The sequence below is a fragment of the Berghia stephanieae genome, unplaced genomic scaffold, assembly GCF_034508935.2.
Source record: "Berghia stephanieae isolate SIO BIC M18660-M18661 unplaced genomic scaffold, UCSD_Bste_1.3 scaffold2098, whole genome shotgun sequence".
Classification (NCBI taxonomy): Eukaryota; Metazoa; Mollusca; class Gastropoda; order Nudibranchia; family Aeolidiidae; genus Berghia; species Berghia stephanieae.
The window spans coordinates 1-10,602 of NW_027623177.1; the positions used below are offsets into that span (position 1 = coordinate 1).

Below are 10,602 nucleotides of genomic sequence, written 5' to 3' on the forward strand. Positions count from 1 at the left end.
CCAATCAAATTGATCAGTCTGTGGTAGACACAGAACAATGTTTACAACAACTGGTTGGAGTCTACCATATTTGTGTAAAATGTTGCAATTGTGGACAGGAAACTCAACTTCGGTTAATTGCAATTTCGGTTAATCGCAACATTTTCGCTGATCTCAAGGTGTTGCGATTATCCGGAGTGGACTGTATATTATTATTATTATTATTATTATTATTATTATTATTATTATTATTATTATTATTATTATTATTATTATTATTATTATTATTATTATTATTATTATCGATATTCTATATATAACTGAATCATGGTTGCGTCAGTTCGGTGATGAACCTATAATGAAAGAAATGACACCTCCCGGCTACAAGATGGAATCGTTCCCAAGAAATGGACGATCAGGAGGGGGGATCGCCATCATATACAAACACGCTCTTTCGTCTAAAATACAAAACAGGCCAATTTTGTTCAAAAGTTTCGAGTGTGTCCAAACCACATTGACCTACCCTCAAATTTAATTTTTAATCACTTGTATCTACAGACCACCCCCAAGCAAAAAGAACAAACTGAGACAGAATGATTTTGCTGACGAATTTTCAGATTTTGTATCAAAAGACACATCAAATAAGCGAAAAATTTATATCGGCGATTTTAATATTCAGTTTGATGTTGATCAGAATAGTCTCGTTAAAATTATAAAAAATATGCTGAATGAACATGGCCTCACTCAGTTAGTGACCTCTCCAACTCAAAGATTGGGGCACATCTTGGACTGGTTCATCATTGACACACCCTCGCTTGTTGAATCAATTAAAAATATCAAAAAAGAAATTTCAGACCACAATCTGATTCTGGCAACTCTCAAATGCATCAAAGAGAAAGCAAAGAAAGTCAAGATAGTGTCTAGGGATACCAAAAAAATAGACATTAGTTCCTTCAAAAACAATCTGTCAGAGGAACTAGGAAGAATGGATATACCATCAGCACAGAAAACAGAAGAGGTACTGCGCAACGTCATCGACAGGCATGCGCCAAAGACAACTAGAATAATAAATTCCAGGAAACCGTCTCCGTGGTTTAACCAGAGTGAAAAAACTGCCAAAAGGGAAAAAAGGAATGCAGAGGCATCGTGGAGAAAATCGGGCCTTGAGATTGACCGGCTGATATATATAGCAAAAAAGCATAAGTATAAAACCACCTGCAAAAGAGCAAAAAGAAACTATTATAACACAAAACTGTCATCAGTGAGGGACACTAAGGAATTTTTCTCTGTTTCAAAGGAACTTTTAGGGGAAGAAAAGGGCATGTGTCTACCCACTAATATCCCGGTAGAAAAGCAGCCGGATGCATTTTCAGATTTCTTTTCGGGAAAAATATCGAAAATTCGGAACAATTTGGACCTCGTGCAAAATGAAGATATAAATTTCCACCCTTTTTCGGGTTCACAGGGATTCTCTTGTTTTAAAGAAACAACTGAAGAAGAAATTTCTAAAATAATTTTTTCATCTTCCTCGAAGTCATGTGATTTAGATCCTTTACCAACTAATATTTTGAAATTATGTCTTCCTGAATTGTTACCTTGCATAACTTATATTATAAATCAGTCACTTATCTCAGGACAAGTCCCAGATATCTATAAACATGCAATTGTAAAGCCTCTCATAAAAAAGCAAAATCTCGATGTAAATGACCTTAGTAACTACCGTCCCGTCTCAAATCTGCCATTTCTTTCTAAAATCCTTGAAAAAGTTGTACTCAGACGTCTTTCACAACATCTCCATGAAAACAATCTATGGGAAAAATTTCAGTCAGCTTATCGTTCTTACCACAGCACAGAAACTGCTCTGTGCTGTGTTGCGAGTGATTTGCTTGATGTTTTAGATAAAGGTTCTGTTTCTCTTCTGACATTGTTAGACCTTTCGGCGGCGTTTGATACTATTGATCACGGTATTCTCATTAAACGACTTAATATAACCTTTGGCTTGTCTGGGACTGTCTTGCAGTGGTTTGAATCTTATTTAGATGGCAGAAAGCAACAGGTTATGATTTTAGATAAACTTTCTCGTCAACATACATTGTCTTTTGGTGTTCCTCAAGGCTCTGTTTTGGGTCCAATTCTTTTTGTTTTGTATACTTCTCCATTATCTAATGTCATCACTGGTCATGGGCTGCGCTATCATCTCTATGCAGATGATACGCAACTTTATGCTACTGATAAAACTAAAAATCTCGAAAATATTGTGAAACGTGTGGAAGAATGTGTGACGGATGTGAAAGAGTGGATGGATGCAAACAAGTTGAAAATGAATGAGTCAAAAACAGAAGTGATGATTGTGGGAAATAGAGGGCAGTTGAAGGTGAATGATGGTCTTGAGGTGTTGATTGGGGGTGAAAAGATCAAAGTTTCAAAGACTGTGAAAAATTTGGGTGTCTATTTTGATTCAGAAATGAAAATGTCAGCTCACATTTCTGCTCTCTGTAAATCTTTATACTTTCAATTGAAGAAAATCAGTTCGATCCGTCAGTATATTGCAATTGGAACATGTAAAACATTGGTTGTTTCCCTCATTTTTTCGAAACTAGACTATTGTAACTCGCTGCTTGTCAACTTGCCTCAGGCTTCTATTAAACAATTGCAACTACTGCAAAACAGTGCAGCAAGATTAGTTTTTGGCAAAAAAAAATTTGATCATGCAACCCCTTTGTTGGCCTCTCTCCACTGGTTGCCCATTGAAAAGCGCACATATTACAAAGCAGCGTGTCTTGTTTATAAGTGTTTGGCCTGTATAGCACCGGCATATCTCACAGATCACGTGGTCATGTGTAAATTTGAAAATTACACTTTAAGATCATGTAATGACCAAACGAAAATTTCGGAAAAAAGATCAAGAACAAAATTTGGTGATAGATCGTTTGCTTGTTTCGGCCCCAAGATTTGGAATGAACTACCACGTGGTCTGAGGGAGTGCAAGTCTTTACCTACTTTTAAAAAGAATCTCAAGACACATTTTTACTGTATTTGTTTTTCTTGACTCTATATGAATCCTTGATTTGGCTATGAATTGTTATTGTTGTTATTATTTTATTTTTTTATTTTTTCACTTAAAATTGATATTTATATTGTAAAGTGCCCAGAGCTTGTGTTTTACACGAGAATGAGCGCTATATAAATGTGTATTATTATTATTATTATTATTATTATTATTATTATTATTATTTCTACTTTTCGTTTAACGCTCTGCAAATTCGAATAAATCCCGGCTCCATTGGCCAAATGAGTTTGAAGGAAAAAACAAATCTGCTAATTTGAATATGATGCTCAACTTTCAATACAAATCTGCTAACATTATTTCCTTTCAATTCTTGACCCCAGCTGTGACGTCAGCAACAACGTGGATCTGCCTCGTTGTAGAACTGGTTGTGTGTGCCATACATCCGTTTCCGGGTGATATAACGGTCTACTTTTCAACTATATCAGGGGAGACAAACAAGGTGGAAATTGATGGGATCCTTTCTGTCCTCATGATGTTCAGGTTGTATTTAGCAGGTATGAAGGTGGAGAACAGCTATTGCCATATATAGAATAATGCAGATAAGTACTATTAATTTGAGGATTCCAATGCTGCTGCTACTTATAAGTTATGATGATGATGATGATGATGATGATGATGATGATGATGATGATGATGATGATGATGATGATGATGATGATGCTGATAATGATGGTGGTGGTGGTGGTGATGATGATGATGATGATGATGATGATGATGATGATGATGATGATGATGATGATGATGATGATGATAACGACGATGATGTTAACAATAATGGTAACAACAACCTTCATCCATAGGTCGATTCCTGGTTGTCCATTCCTCGTTGCTTACAGACCCGTCCACGCAGACGATATCGGCCGTCAGCCACGTCAAGATCAGCATGTTCTTCGTCTTCAAGGCCGCCATGGCAGAACATCCGGGAAGGTTATCCTCTTCACAATGCTCTCCATGTACTCCATGAGCGTCTGGGCCATGCGGACCTGTGAGCTCTACTATACCGGCATGAGTGACTCCAGAAGCTTCTCGGAATCAATGTGGCTCTCAGCCATTACATTTCTGACCGTTGGATACGGTGACGTCACTCCACAGACGCATTGCGGTCGTTTCATAGCAACCGTGACTGGCCTTATGGGATTGGCGTCTACAGCGCTACTAGTAGCGGTTGTTGCTAAAAAGATGGAGCAGACACGCTCAGAAAAATACGTATATAATTATCTCTCCATCATCCATTTGGAGCACAAACGAAAATCTGCAGCTGCGGATATTATAAAATTTTCCATCTACGTCTTTATTTTGAAGAAAATGTGGGTGAAAAACAGGGCTAAAGTGTCTCGGACAAATCTAACCTATTTCAAGTGGAAGTTGAGCAATGCCATCCGATCTATGCGGTCTCATCGAGTTGCTCGTTGTCGGATCGAGGAAGCGTCCGTGGGTCTGACTGAATTGAGTCAACAGGTGAGCCAGACACAAGCGTTGATCACAATGCTGGCTACAACCCAGGGATCATTCTAGACAAACTGACAGCAATGCAGGATGGTGGTCGTCGTAGGAGGCAAAGGTTTAGAGACACGGACACCGAGTATGAAACGGGAGATGGGACGGTGGAAGGGAAGACGAGTATGAAGAAGAAGAAGAAGAGGAAGAAGAAGAAGGGGACGATGACGAAGATGAGGAGAAGAGGAGAAGAGGAATATGAGGAAGATGATGAGGATGTGGATGGAACTAGGCCCGAGACAAAATAGTCCATCAACGAATTCTGTATTGAATGGTATATTTGTATTAGGGGGCAAAGTGGCCGAGTGGTTAAGGCATTGCATTGGTACTCGGAAAGTCTCGGGTTCGAGCTCCGCTTCAGGCACTTTCGTTTTATATTTTTGTTTATTTGTTTTTGAAACTTGGATAAGATTACTAACCCCCAATTTGCTCACTTTGGATAACACGGGTGATAGCTGACGACGTCAGATAACTCATTTGATGGATTATCTATATTCCTTCATGGAATGCCTTGGCGACGGTATCTAATGATGTCGTGGCGGAAGGCGTAGTTCTTTTATATATATATATAATATATATATATATATATATATATATATATATATATATATATATATATATATATATACTATTATAAACAATGTCAGACAAAAGCACTTTTTCATACACACTTTATCAGATCTTTGTCTTTAACCAGTGCCAGCTCTCTAATTTGTCTTTTTTTTATACGTATTATCATGTCATTGCCCTTCTTCTATTTGAAATGTGACCCATCGCGTCAAACTGGTGATTTCGTCGTCTTCTTCGTGGTCGTTGTAGTAACCCTTTAAATAGAGGATCCAGACTACAGTAAACATTTATGGTTTTAACGTATCATGTCGGAACGAACTTGATGAAAAAAAATTGAGTTTTAACTCACAATGATCGGATTATGACATTTTAAAAAATTGTGTTTTATTTTTTATTTATTAAGTTAGAAGGAACGATCACACTCTCACCAATGAAGGTATTTATTATACAGGTAAAATGTAAATATCATTAATAGAGCGTAACATTTTATTTTTAGCATCAAGTTCACATTGACTTTGTAGGTTACTACCGTTTTGAGACGAGTGGTCACAAATTTAAATAGGTTTTCAGGATGGTTCAAATGTATACATTGGATTTAGAGTAAAAAGTATGAAACTTTGTTCAAATCTGTATGATTTATTGCGGGCAATGGATATGGTTTCAGATATGGACGACGTGTACATATATGCAGGTCTGGTATCCTAGTTTAACAGTGTTGTAATGAACAATTTTTGCGTCATTTAAAAAATATTTTCATTCCAACAGTGATCCCATAAAGAATTAGGTAATCAGATAAGTGCACGTCGTATATGGACAAGAATAACAATCTTACATTTCTGGTTATTTTAACTTTAACAAGTTAACTGTCGTACTCTGGAGAGACAAGTATTTAAAAATTTGGCCAGAAAACTCGCCCTTCATGTGTGTCGATCAATTTTAATTTAACTCATCTCCGAAAAAAAACAAAAGAACTCTGAAACTTGGGAATTTAAGGAAGGATTCGTGAAGTTCCAAGTTTGAGTGGGTTTTCTTTTCTTTTTTTTTTTTTTTTTTTGCGAGATGGGTTGTCTTTTCAGAATACGACAGTACGATGAAGATCCTTATCTGATTCCTTCTAAGAAAGAACACTCATTGGAGATCGTAATCTGAAAAGAAACGGTGATTGGAAGACGAAAACTGAGGAAGAGGAGAAGAGAGAGAGAGAGAGAGAGAGAGAGAGAGAGAGAGGAGAGAGAGAGAGAGAGAGAGAGAGAGAGAGAGAGAGAGAGGAGGAGAGAGAGAGGGAGAGAGGGAGAGAGAGAGGGAGAGAGAGAGAGGAGGAGGAGAGAGAGAGGAGGAGAGAGAGAGAGAGAGAGGAGGAGGAGGAGAGGAGAGAGGAGAGAAGAGAGGTAGGAGAGAGAGAGGGAGAGAGAGAGTGAGAGAGAGAGGGGAGGGAGGGAGGAGGAGGAGGAGGAGGAGGAGGAGAGAGAGCGCACTTTGTATAATTTTGAATAGAAAATAATTGCTCCATTACTTACTGATCGACAGATGAAGACAACCGCCAACCAGTCAATGAAACCTCCCCGAAATGTCACTCATACCGAACACACACAAACACACACACACACACACACACACACACACACACACACACAGACACACAATAATTTCTTTGCACTTGAACTCTGAATCATTAAGGGCATGTTATAATCTGTGCAGCAAATCAAGCTTTCCAAAACAGCTTAAGTTCTTTCGGCCATAACAACGTTTTTCTTTAACCCTGTCCTAACCACCTGCAGAAAAACAGTCACATTTGTTAAGACACAGTATACATTTAAAAAAATTATTTTGTATATCACAAACTTTGAAGAATGACCTTTGTTTAATCAATAAAAACATAAATTGATTTGTGGAGAGCTTGTTTGAGTTTTAAAAAATATTTTTTTTTGCTGGGTAAGCCGGCCATTTTGGGAAAATACTGAAAATAATCGGTGAGGAGAGAGTTACATTTTGTGATTTCTAAAACAAATCTGAAAAAGGAAAATGGTCATTGAATCTTAACGAATGTGATGATTTTCCTGAAGCTGTTGGTAAGGAGAGGGTTAACTCTCAGATTTCAGAATCTTTGACAACTATGGAGGGGGGGGGGGGGGGGGGGGGGGGGGGGGGTGTCACCGATATCAATGTAAGAACGAAATAAAAGTGTTTTTTCTCTCGCCAAAATGAAAAAAAAAACATGTTTTGTTTTTTTCTATAGCAGCGTAAAGTTCACAAAATAAATCGAAGATTATAAACATTGTATTATCTCTATGCTCGGATTATCTCCGTGGTATCTTTGGGGCTTCTCTGTTGGGCAATCAGAAGATACCTAGCAGCTTATTGAAGTCCGACTGTTTGGATGTCAATCTATTCGCTATCTACCTCAGTCTCTTGAGTAGTGACAAAAAGATGATTACATGGACTTCCACAAAAAGGACCACAAACAAACAAGAATTGAAAAAAAAAACCAACAAACACACACAACCCCCCTCCCCCAACCCCCCCCCCCAAATATAACAAAAACAAATAGAAAACACAATGAAACTAAACAAAAACCCCCAAAATGAACAAACAACCTCCCCCTTCCAAAAACAAAACAAAACAAAAGCAAATGAAAAAGCAAAACAAAAGCAAGAAAATAAATAAAAACAAATAAAAACTAACAAACTATTTAAAATAACACCACACAAATAAAGTGCCCCCCCCCAAAAAAAAAAAACAAACAAACAAACAAAAAAACAAAACAAAAATAAAACAAAAACAACAACTGAAAAATAAACCCAAAATACAAACATGGATCTGTCATCTCAGCACACGATTCATTATTTTTTTAAAAGTTGTTTCGATTTGTGAGTAATGTTCACTCTTAAAATTTATCGAGCAATTGGTCGATATTGTCACAACGAACGACACAATATTTAATAATCTCATTCTTCTGCTTCAGTCTTGCATAATTCTCATTATTTATTCGACTTATTTATTTCCATTTGACACTGTATTATACACCGCTCAGATTGTTTTGTATTTGCATGTAATCAATGTAGATACTTCAAATCTAAACAAACGAATGTTACTTTTAAAGCTTGATCAAATTTGACGCCAAGGAAAATCGATTATTTTCTAATCTATGTATTCTCAAAACAAATGTCCCTTGTTTTCTTCATAGACCTTTATCCATTTAACCATAGTACTCTAGAAAGACATGTATTTAAAAATTTGGCCAGAAAACTCAGCCTTCAGACATCAATCGATTTAAAAGACTATCATCTTGGCAAAAACTCTCAAACTTGAGACTCCCCGATGTCCTAGGTTTTGAGAGTTTTTGCCAAGTCTTTTAAATCAATCGATATTTGAAGGACGAGTTTTCTGGCCAAATTTTAAAATATGAGTTTTTTTTTCCAGGGTTCGGCAGTTAAGCGGTTAATGGAGAGTGACTCTGCGATTAAAGGTTAAAAAAAAAATTAGCCAGAAATTTCGTCCTTCAAATATCAATCGATTAAATTGACCCCAATCTTGTCCATGAAAACTCCAGGCGCACAAGAATGAAATACATTGTGGATGAATTAAGTCAAGCACAGATGATAGAAATGACTGGGTCACGTTCTATGAATTAAAAAGTCCAGAATGCCTTTCACAACACAAAGATGGTCCCCACCGGGAAAGAGAAAGAGAGGCAGACCAGTGGGCACCTGGACTGTCTTACACAGTACTAAGATGGTCCCCAACAGGAAAGAGGAAGAGAGGCAGACCATTGGGCACCTGGACTGTCTTACACAGCACTAAGATGGTCCCCAACAGGAAAGAGGAAGAGAGGCAGACCATTGGGCATTTGGAGGAGGACAGACAGTTGAAGAGGAGATGAAAGAAGCAAGCAAGACACGGAATGAGCTTAGCTGGCTGGTCCAGGACACAGATGCCTGGATGAACTTTGTTGGCGCCTTATGTTCCACCAAGGAAACAAGAGGATAAGTAAGTCATCTTATCTATGAAGTCCCAGGTTTGAGAATTTTTGACAAGACTAGGATAATTCTAATCAATCGAGAATAAAAGGAGGAGTTTTCAGGTCGAAATGATTAAAATACGGAACACGTCAGATAACTATTAGATGTCAAACAACTTTTATCCCTGACATCACCATTATCAATAATTATCTTTTATTGTATTTATAAATTCTCATAATTATAAGGTAGTGAAATGTTACAATTCCTTATCCATTATTGCTGTTATGATTGTTACATTGTATTTAATATGATTATATATATATATATATATATATATATATATATATATATATATATATATATATATAACGTGTAAATATATTGTTGGTTGTTAATTACAATTATAAAGATAATGATAGTTCTTTCCATCTATAGAAATACATACCTAAATGAATGGATGAAAACCTTTGATAAAAATATAATAGTAATTTATCTTTTTGTATGGGTGAATTCAAGGACATTGAGAGAGAGAGAGAGAGAGAGAGAGAGAGAGAGAGAGAGAGAGAGAGAGAGAGAGAGGAGGGGGGAGGGAGAGGGAGAGAGAGGGAAGGGGAGAGAGGCTGAGAGAGAGAGAGAAGAGAGAGAGAGAGAAGAGAGAGAGAGAGAGAAGAGAGAGAGAGAGAGAGAGAGAGGAGAGAGAGAGAGAGAGAGAGGAGAGAGAGAGAGAGGAGAGAGAGAGAGAGGAGAAGGGCTGTTAAATAATGTAATAGAGATTGCATACAAAGAGAAGTTAATAATATATTTTAATTATTTATCATAATGTTTATGGTAAGTAACCGAACTACCAAACAGTGAGTAGACAATCATTGTGTAATTCAACAATAAACAAAAAGTACACATCCAGTGGTTCCTGTCTTATTGTGTCATTTTGATGTGCCGCGGCGTTCTTTATTCTTACATAAATAACAATATGAAATGGAATGTAAGCTTCAATTTAATATACGAAAACAGATAAAATGGACGTTTCCCCTTTATCAACAAAACAGGATGAATGAAACACTGCAGACGAATGAGATAATGTGGTTGTGGCGTTGGTTTCTTACATGAAATAGAAATGCTGTGAGATGAAACAACAGGGAAGAAAAGTTATGACGTCATACCTTCTACTTGTCTGGTTCCTAAATCATTGGAAGTGTATATGTATGTAGTAAGACGACAAATAATGAAAAGGTTACATATTGAATCATAAGGTGGCATAACTATTTTCGTAGCCGGATGTATAGACAGATTTTAAGAATTACGGGACTAAAAGAGCGAGGATGGATAATATTTATTGACGACCAGCTTATATTTAGATCCTGAAACATGAAGATTATTTACACAAGGTATTGATTTAGGCTGGTTTAGGAACCAGTTTTTGACACCCCACTTTCCTTCCCTTTCAAAAGTTTTGGTCCATTGTGGAAAATGCTCACAACTTTCGAATTTCCAACAATGAAATTAGAAAGTTTGTACAGCCAGATTCGG

At 37.0% G+C, this 10,602-nt stretch overlaps 1 pseudogene; it reads left to right on the forward strand.

Annotated features, from left to right (window-relative positions):
• Positions 1–3,369: 3,369 nt before the first annotated feature.
• Positions 3,370–8,996, forward strand: LOC144961315 (small conductance calcium-activated potassium channel protein 2-like; annotated as a pseudogene).
• The last annotated feature ends 1,606 nt before the right edge of the window (positions 8,997–10,602 follow it).